General features: G+C 42.0%; 1 long non-coding RNA gene across 1 annotated transcript; it reads left to right on the top strand.

Moving 5' to 3' along the window:
• The first annotated feature begins 660 nt into the window (after positions 1-660).
• On the top strand, positions 661-4,090 carry LOC134559318 (uncharacterized). The gene is made up of 3 exons (XR_010082500.1): positions 661-795; positions 1,402-1,605; positions 3,695-4,090. It is a non-coding gene; the product is annotated as an uncharacterized LOC134559318 (long non-coding RNA).
• The last annotated feature ends 6,452 nt before the right edge of the window (positions 4,091-10,542 follow it).

The following is a 10,542-nucleotide window of genomic DNA, read 5'->3' as shown; positions in this document are numbered from 1 at the left end:
CCCGCCGCCCTTCCCTCCCTTTCCGTGACAGCCGCGGCGGGTCCCGCCCCGCGAGGTGAGAATGGAATCCCAGAGCAGAATCGCGGAGTCAGAGAATCATAGAGGCATGGAATCGTGGAATCATCGAGGTTGGAAGAGATCTTTAATACCATCCCGTCGAATCGTCCACCCAGCACCACCAAAACCACCCCTAAACCTCTAAATCACATCAGCCAGCACCACATCCAGACACCTCTTCGTCTTAAACACCACCAGGGATAGTGCCGCCACCTCCTCCCTGGGGAACCGATTCCATTGCCTGAGTACCCGAGCAGCCCCGTCTCAGCTTAAAGCCATTTCCTCTGGTCCCCTCACTGTGGGCACGGCAGGAGAGACCGGCCCCCAGCCCACGACAGCCTCCTTTCAGGCAGTTGTAGAGAGTGATGAGATCCACCCGGAGCCTCGTCGGGACTAAATAAACCCAGCCCGCTCAGCCACTTTCCATAGGATATGTTTCCAGTCGGTTCTTGGCGGGTCTCGGCGCCGGCGGCCCGCGGGAGGCGAGGCTGTGCTGAAGGGCTCCCTTGAAGGGCCGCGCTCCTTTCCCGCGCCGCCTCCGCCCTGAGCCCCCCGCGGCGTCGAGGCGCGGGCGTGAGGGCACGGCCGCCCCCGCCGGGACTGGGGGTGTCGGGCGGCGCTGGCGCAGCCCCAGCGCTCTCCTCGCCAGCGCCGCCGGCGAAAAACCCCTCAGACACCTCCGTGACCCCGCAAGAGGCGCCTTCTCGGTTCGCCGGGCAGCGACGGGACAAGGGCGCGGTAAGCGGAGGCCTCGCCTCAGCCGGGCGGCACTGACGGCCCCGCCGGGCCCGGCCGGCCCTCCTTCCGCAGCCCCGAGCAGACAGTGCCGGCCTCCCTGAGGGGTCTGCCTCCAACCTGCAGTGAGCTCTCATTCCCAGTATATACCCATTATATTTGGTAATTCATGCCGTAGTGCCGCAGTTGGTTGTTACTGGAGTAAAAAAGAATATTGCAACTCCTCTGATGTGGTATAGTTACTGATAACACAGATCCCAACTTGTCTGAGGTTCATCTGAAGTCTGGCAAAAATAGTTTTGAGGGAATAGGCTGTGACATAAGATCAAGTTTGCAAGTCACCATGACTTACAGAAAAACTTGTTTTACAACACAGTTTATCTTGGGATTTAACCCCAGTTAGCAAACAAGCTCCCTATTAACAGGATGGGGGAGAGAATCGGATTATTTTATTATTCACTTTTAATTATCAACCCTGCTTTCAGTGAAAATCCAAAACATAGCCCTACACTAGCTACTATGAAGAAAACTCACTCTAGTCTAACCAAAACCAGCATAACTGCAAAATTTTCTATGGAGTAAAACTAATTTTCCCTTCCGTAAATGCAGGGCCCACCATAAGCGTGAAACAAGGTGTATGGTCTCATTCCATTCTCACTCAGTGGAAAGCTGAATATGGCCCAGCACCCACATGGATGCCTCAGCTCCTTTACTTGCTTTCTAAGCCAAGCAGACACAAGTCATCTTTTGCCTGGAAGCTCTACAGCCCCTGTCACATAAGTTGGTGTGTCAGGAACCTTCCTAAGATGACAGGTAACTCTGGATGCTCCCAAATCCTGTCTAGTCAGTTTGCAGCATTAGCAGAGCAGCTGTTTCATGGTACACACTGCCCCAAGCATACCATCCTGTAGCTGGTTGAATCAAAAATGTATGGTGGCATGGAATATCTAAGATATCACAGTTAAGAACATTTTTATAAAAGTCGTTGTTTAATGTAAGATTAACAGTTTAAGCTTTGGATCTAATAAGTGTATTGCAGCATCTGTTTCTACTGTCTTTATGCATCAACCACCATAGAAGAGATTATAAAACACTACTAAACTTTAAAAGCTCATAATCTTTTTTGAAAGAAGTGGAAGAGTAAGCACAGACACTAAATTACTTTCACTGTTGGTAACTAATGCTCTGGATTGTCTGGCAAAATAGTATTGGCCATGGCAGTAACCTTCTGTCAGGTGAGCAGATGCAGAGGTAGCTTTTGGGCCAGTACTTTAATAAGATGTCTAAATCTCATTTTGATACTTGAATCTCCCCAGAGATGCCTGTTTTACTTACATAACCAGGGATGGAGTCTCCACTGTATGTAAGTGTCTCAATCCATTCCAGTGAGAAGGGTCATGCCCTTTTGTACAAAAATCATGAATGCAATTACGACAAAGCTGACTGGTAAAAGCCATCCAATAATAGCACAGCCTTAAGAGAAAAAGACTGGCAATCTCTTTTGGTATAATTTGAAAACTTTTTGCCTTTGAGAAAGTTTTAATAGTCATTTTGTATCTCATATTTAGTAAATGGCACAGAGAACAAAGCATGTTCCTTCACATCAGTTTCTTATCTTTGTAAACGGGCTGCTTGCTCTGCGCAGGCTTGGATGGGAAATTTCCAGTGTGGAGAAAGTACAGGGCTGTTAATGCTTCAAAATCAGTTAGAAGCTCCTCTTACCTTCCCACCTTCACCCATCCCCAGTTAACACTTGAGGCTTTTAGCAGGGCAGGGGTCTAATGATCTCAGATCATGGGGAGCAAAGAATCCAGTGTGTTCTTCACCAGGAGCTGCTGAAGCATACTCAGTTAAAGACATTAAGTAATACGGTTTTCAGCTGTGCTAAGGATGAAAAAATGAGAGTTTTCTCCCATTCACTTACTGTGGCTCCTTAGCTGTGCACAAGTAATGTACAATTGTGGACATGCAACATGCTACTACAGGAGGTATTTTTCTCTTCCCTGGAAAAGAATTACAAGTTTATCAGTAAGATTTCTTCCTCAATACTCATAACCTACATAAACAAATTTGCCAATTTTCTGAATTTATACTATCATTTAAAGCACACACTTCTGCTTCGATGTTTTCATACCACAAGCACTCAAGAGTTTAAACCATTACATGTGCTTCTAGATTTCACTGGAAATTATCCACAGAAGAGTTCTGGAGTCAGTTGTAGTTGCCATTGTCACAGTCATCTGGCACTCTGCTGGAGCTACTCTGACCCAAGCATAGTTTCCAGCAGTGTTGGTTTTAAGTGTTACTAATTATAGAGATTCTTTTGTTTCTCTTCAGGGACTATATCACTGTCAGAGAAATAAATTACCAGATTATGATATGCCTGTATTTTTTTTGTTGTTAGAAATAAATTGCTTCCATTGTTGCAAAATCACATCATGCACTCCTTGTCTGCTAATGTGGCTATTTTAAAAGTGCATATTTTTGGAGTTTCCTTCTGTCAGTTATATCCTGTGCCCTCTAGGTATATTCTTTGTACATTTGTTATGCTTGGATTTTGAACAATTACTGTCAATATTTGTTCCTTTAATTAGGGGCATATGTTGTGTTACTTCTGAAGTGGTGGCCAGTAAAATAACCATGTGCTCCCTCCATTTCCACTTGGAAAGACAGAGAATATGCAGCAGATGCATATTACACATATAATATCTGTTCCATTTCCTGCTGCTCTGTAGCACCCCTTGGTGCAAAACATGTTCAGTAATTGTGCACTCTAGAAAGTTTATCAGGGAAAGAGACCACACAGAACAGTTTTGCAGGTCTGTAGGGGGACTGTTAAAGAGGCCAAAGTGCTGCTGTCTCTATTTGAGATCTAAATGACATCTTGCACCTTTTCTTACAGGTCACTGGAGAGCACATACACAGAGAAAATGGGACCAAGCTGACCCTCTCCAGCAACTTGACAAGGTTTTATGGTTTTTTTTTTATTTCACCTAGAAAAAGTGCATGAGAAATTATTAATCCAGCTCTGTGCATTAAGAGAAATGAAAGTATATTAAGAGTTTGTACAGGTCACAGTTTAATTTTTTTTAAGTTTTGCAAAACCTCAGGGTAATACTAAACCAGGACTTGCTTCTTCTACCAGAGCACGCTGTACATGCCCCCAAAGCTTTTCTTGCATTCTTCTGCTGTGGAACCCTACCAGCTTTCCTTAGCCTTCTGCTTAAGAAAGCATCTGTTGGGGTTTGTACTCAGCTATTTGTGATTTTGGGTATGACTCATGAAGTGTAGAAGCGTTGTTAAGATTAGTGTGGGAATAGACTCACTGTATATCTGAACAGTAGAATCAATCCAGTTCTGCATTAGTGCTAGGAATACCCACCATACCTATTTAAAAGAAAACCCTCAAAAGATAGTTATTATATGACAGCATAATTAAATGATGCATCCTCTAATTCTGATAAGTGCTGTAAGTGGTACTTCATGATGAGAGACTGTGACTGCAGGCCAGGCAAATCCAAAATGGATTGTTTAAAACCCATTTGAGCATAAGCTTTAATTTAGGATTCTGAAGGCTGTAGGCCTTTTTTGGCATAGAACCTAATCTGGGACAAGAAGTGTTTCTGCTTGGATGCCTTGCATTCTGGCCTGAAAAGACAGCTTTTATATGTAATGCCATAGATGATAAAAGGTGAAAACAGTGCTATACATCATACTCACAAGGAAAAGTATCATCTTTATTTTGCTGCAACACTAGGAGATAACTGCAGCTATCTCCTATTCACTTCCACAGCTTCAAAATATGCAAAAAGATGAATTTGCTGTGTTGAACATCTTTGTCTCATGCTTTGGAGGCTGTTTTTGTTCGTGAAACTGATGAATCAAGGTATAAAGCTTTCCTTTGTGCAGCAGTTACTTCTAAAGCTCTCTGCCAGAGTTGTGAAGCCTACTGAGAAAAGACATCTGATGAGAGTGCCAGCATCTCGGGCTCACTCCGTGGATCTGGGTGCAGTCAGTTCCCCATCCTTCCAGGTTATTACTTACCATCCAGCAGTCATTTTAAAACATGTTATTTTACACTTGACACCGGACAGGTTTTAGCAAAAAATCAAATGTTGCTTGGTAATTAGGCTGCAGGCCCAATCTGTAGCAGACAGGAGAGGTGATGGTGTCTTAGTTGAAAGATCTGCAGTGTAACCAACTTCACTTTACAGGAACAGTGTCTGCTTGGCACTACAGGTAACTGTTATCTGAAAAATAGATTCCTTGGTATGCATTTGGAAAGCACATTTGGTAGACTGGTTCAGCACTTCCTTCAATTTGTCACAAAGAGATTTACAAAAAAGCTGCTCCCTGTTGCAAGACTGGAAGCAGAGGCAAAAAGTTTCTATTTGCATTCCTCTCTCATCCATGGATAAAACCCCACATATTTTATGTTCCTATGTGTAGCAGCCTTTTCCTATTCTGAATGAACCTAGCATGCCCTTATTTCCTTCTGTGATCAGTAATGTGGCCCAGAATATGCTTTTCCTTTGGCAAAGCAGTCTCTTTCTTTTAGGACAAACAGTCTGCAATCAGCTTCTGATTGGTTTCTTAGTAGGAAGCTGAAGGTCTGCAAAAATGGAAGATTAGATAAGCACAAGCTGAGCAACCTTCATAGCCTGCAGATAGTCCAGAGCAGCAGGGACTGAAATACAAAAATTATCTTTAAAAACGACACTGCTAGCCATTATGTGTGTGGTTGTGTTTTTTGGTTTCCTTATTTTATGAAGAAACATTTAATGAAAAACAGAGTGATTTAGTGACTTTGTGGAAGAGTTGGTCACATTAACTAATTTTATTAAGTAACTTCTTTCTCCCAGGTGTTAAAAAATCCAATTGTAAAGAAGTATTTTGTGTTTATGTATGGATCTTTTTAGACCTGGGCCGATTTGGAGATAAGTAAGTACTGTATCCTGTACACTGGAACTGAAGCTTTCTTTTTCAAGTTTACCTTTTTAAGTGAATTTGATCAAATAAACAAAAAGTGGCTTTGAACATCTACCAGATTTTTAGCCCTCTCCTTGTTTACTGCTTCCCCAACTTGAGCCATATTTCGTATCTTCAAGACTTGTATCAGATGGGATAGCTGGGGAAACCCAAAGAAAATCTGTTTAGATTGCAAATTTGTGTGTTTACAACACTTTTTTTCTACCTTTTCAGCACACAGAGTAGAATTTGGTCCATATGCTTCACAGTGTACTTGAGTTACATTCAAATAGAAGTAGACATTCAGACTGGAGTAGGATTGTTTTGAGACTGAGCAGTCAAATGTTTAGTAGCTTCTTGGCAGTCTAATTAGACTTTGTCACCATAGTGCTCCTTTTTACAGCAAGTGCTTCCTGAAACAGTGTAAGAGCAGTGGCACAAATCAGTGTCCCCCAGTGCATTGCATTCCTGTGACAGATTGCATTGCAGTGAAACACCTCTCCACATAAAGCCTAGTTTAACCTTCTCTACTGTAGCAAAGAGAAAAAGAAATCCCTTGTTATCTCAACATTTGTGGCAATTTGCCTGACTTAGCTTTGAATTTTAGGAGCACTTCTGAAAACAAATCACAGTAAATAGTTCACTGAAAGTGTTAGCTCTTGGGGAAACCAGAAAACACTACATGGTACTACCTACTCAGAATGGAAATCTAATGAAACATTTGCTACTGCCACTTAGGACTAACTGCTGGTGCTAGGAGAGAAGCTAGGGGTAGTTTAGAGAAAAAAGTGGGGGGTGAGTGATGTAAAAAGGGAAGATGGAAATAGTCTGAAAGCCTAAGCCCAAACTGGCAAATCAATTCAGACAGCTTCATCTAGTCTCTTGATAACTCTGGTCATCTTTTTTTTCTGCAAGTTTCCTGGTAAATTTTGCCTGGATGTTGTTGTTTACTCCTCCTGTTTTCCTGGGAGTAAATATAACTTATGAAACCCAGGACAGGAATATTGCACCAGAGCAATCAGAACATTTAACATAGGCAATATTTAATACATGAAGGAGCTGTTTTATCTACTAGTAGGGAAGACTATTACAGCAGTCTGATTATGAGTAATTGTTGGAGTTGCAATTAAGATTTTCAGATTAATTTCCTGAATACCGGCAATTACTCACTATACTACAAGCTGAGCCATTAGCTGTTTGATGGTGTTTGTTCAAAGGCCTTCCCTCTCCTTCAGATTCCTGCAATTAATCTACCTGTAACTTTCCCCTCTTTCATTTACTTCCATTGTTTCAAGCATCAAGTAAAGATTTTCTTTCTCTTTGTTAGGGTTAGGTGTACTCTCCCTCTGGATATCCGAAACTAGATGTAATTTGGGCTGAGTCTGCTACTGTTGCTGCGTTATTCTCTGTCAAATCCTAAATGTCAGAGTATATGCTTTTTGCTACATTTGAATTTTTGGTAGTCTTTTGTCACCAGTGTAGACAGGGGTAGGAGAGATGAAGAGGGTATGAAATGGAAGTTTGCAGTGGTAGAGGGTGCACTGGTCACTGTGTGAGGATCACATCTCCTGAAGAAGGCCACAAAGCTGCAAGGATCACAGAGTGCAGGGTGTGAATCTTGGGAGAGAACTACAGCTGCAACATACGCAAATCCTTAGAGAAGGGCGAGTTTGCAGAACAAGGAATTCAAGGTGTTAACTCTGCATGGTGAACAGTGCAAGAAGTCAGCATTGGTCCTTGACTGTTTTTTAAAGTAAAATTTTACATCCTTGTTTCATCAGCTGTGATGCTTATTTGAGCAGTGCCAAGCCCCTCCTGGGAGGGCATAGTTATGAGTGCCTGTAAATTGTGGAAGGATCAGAACAATCTTTTCTCTAGTGACCTAGCTGTTTTGTTGGCTCAGCTTTTAGAAAATTCTGTTTTTATAAATTTTTATCCTGATAAATGTGGTTAAGTTGTAGATGCCAAAAGTTCAGTATAAATGTGATTTTTATGGTGCTTTTGTTTGGAATAGCTCTAGTTTAGAAAATCCTTTATTGCAAAATTTATGCAGTGGTAAAGCTGTTCCTACAAAACAGTTTACAGTAGCTGTCAGCATCAGATGTTTTCTAGGCACTACATTTGCCACCTAGCAACCACAGTAGGGTAATTGTGCTGCAAGTCATCAGTGTGTGCAGCCCTGTCAGATAAAGAGACTCAGCTGCAGGATTACCCACCAGTCATTAGTCATTAATGACAAGATATCTTTCTTACAGTACAAAGTGCTCTGGAGATTCCCTAGGGTGAATGCACGGGGCTTCAAAACAGCACTCCATTTTTCATAAATGAAAACCTACATGGTAAAAGAAAACCTATATGGTATTCCTTATGGTGAGGAATATATACTGCATTTCAGAATTCCAGAACTGGAAGTGCATATTCTTTGAAGCTTATATTAATTGCTGTAAGAAATCAGATTCACTGTGCTATGTGGAAAAATATATAATCCTTTAAATAGAGTGACATATTCTTTTTTCCCCTGTCTATTCTCTAGAAGCTCTTATACCCTCTCTGAATACCTGCTCTCCATTTCAGAGACCTCTTTGTTTTTCCTGTGAAGCTTCTCTGCAATTACTCATTACTGCAGCCGTGCTAATGATGGATATTCTGGGCAGCCTGGACGCCCAGAGTGAGACACTGTAGCTGTTCCCATTCTGGCAGCCGGCCATGGCACTGGCAGAGTGCTGGCAAGGACAGCATGCTGTACTGGGGCTTGTGGGGTATTGCAAATTGAGTAACAGGACTTGCAGTGAATGCTGCTGCTGGGAGAGCAGTTACTTATGAACACAGGGTGATTCCCTTAATTCCTTTAGTTTTCTAAAGAGTCAACAACTATGGCAAGAATATTACCTAGAAAAACGGAGAGCAGGCAATCTGAAGGACAAGAAAAATGCTTTAAAAGCTAAAGGAGAATACAGAGCACTGGGAGGCAATGTCAGTATCACCCCAGAAACTTGTGGGCATTATCCCAAACCTTGCTCCTCTCCATTTTACTTGACTTTTTTCTTCTACTTTCCTCCAGACCTATCCTTCTACTGAAGCAAAACCAAATCTACATTTATATTCTGATTACATAGTATATAGCCTAATAAAAATAAACACTACCACCTGTCACTGTCTACACAGGAGCAGCCAGTGACAGAAAAATTGTGGCCTACACTCATATGTTAGCTAATTTACTGTACTGAAAAGGAAAATCTGTGAGTGGAAGTCATGAGAGGGTATTTCAGTGAAAATCACATTTTAAACTAGCTAGTATAAACCTGTTCTTTTCTTTCTGTCTTATTTTCCCCCTGCTTTTTCTCTTTCCTTAACCAAAAACTTTGCTCTGACTTTGTGAGGCTAAGGTAATGGTGGCCATGCAAACAGTAGAAAGAGCTTGTTTGACTGAGCAGCAGTGGGGTTTTTATTCAGTTTTGCACTGTCTAGGTCACTGCTTGTGTTTTTATTCAGCTAGAGATGCTGAACACGATGCTTCTTCAGGTGGTGTGTGCAGTGCTCTCTAATCCCAACTGCCAACTGCAAGCTTGGAGCTGTATTTAATAAAGGTACAACAAAGAGATTCCTTAGCAGCGTGGAAGAGTCAGCTTGAAACACTTAGCTGCACTTACTATACTCTGCTACACCTAGCCTGGTGTACACAGAAACTTTATACACATTTATCAAGTGTTTTGATTTGCTTTTGTCTTTGGTGAAAATTAAACTCTGTTGTAGAGGGATGCTTGCTCCTACTCTGTTGCACTCTTTTCAGGGCAGACTAAACATATTTGTGTTCTAAATGGGTTTTTTTGCCCTCTCTAATTTCCAAGTAAGTTCTAAAGGGACTTGGTCATGCCTATGCATCTAAGGCATTTTCACTCTTTGTAGATACTACATTTGCCCTTCCTCCCAGTTTTTGCTTCACCTCTCCCTTCCAATATGCAGAGAAGTGCCTATAAAAAAAAGCAAAAGAACTGTAATTAGGACACCAAATTGCTAGATACACTTAACAGCAGAATTAGAGATCAAGAACTTGGCACCTTAAATCCATTTTGGCTCAGCTTTCTTGGTTGTTGCTGAATCAGCTTAGGGCACAGCTTTAAAATTCAATCAGCAACCTTATTATTATAAACGGGAAATTTTGTTAGGCTTTTCAGTTGGTGTTCCCTCACAAAGACCCGTCTCTTTTGGAGAATACCTTATACAAACACCCACATTTTCTGCTGTTGATGTGTTCTTTATGAACAGTTCTTTTGTGAGCTAAAGGAGTCACATGAACTGTACCAATGGCTGGAATCATCAGAACTTTGCAAAGCAATGCTGGCAGAACTATTCAAAAGCTCTTCAAATGCTCGTTTCTCCTCATAGCATGAAAGACTGTGCATGATGTAACCCATTCAAATACAGATGACAACTGGGTTTTTTACATAAAATAACAGAAATTTCCAACTTCCACATCCTGTAGTGGTGAGCTTGCCTCTACCTTGTGCCAATGTTAAAGGTGTCCAAGCTTCTCTCTGAAAAACTTTAGTGATTTGCTGCTCCAGGAACGTGCAATAGCTCAGCTATGTCTGCATCACCAGTCTGGAGTGGTGACACATGCAGAACAAAGAGGTGTGAGAGGAGAACATATCACACACAGGAACAAGTGCAGTGACTGGAGTTCCCTTTGGGATCCACCACTGCCATGGTGTGGGAACTGAGGGAACACTTACCAGTGTGTGTGATCAGTGCAAATCTGTTTTCAAACCAGACCAAGTCACA

This window comes from Prinia subflava, chromosome 17 (assembly GCF_021018805.1).
Source record: "Prinia subflava isolate CZ2003 ecotype Zambia chromosome 17, Cam_Psub_1.2, whole genome shotgun sequence".
NCBI classification, from domain to species: Eukaryota; Metazoa; Chordata; class Aves; order Passeriformes; family Cisticolidae; genus Prinia; species Prinia subflava.
Note: the sequence above shows the minus strand (reverse complement) of the source record. Positions and strands in the feature narration are given on the sequence as shown.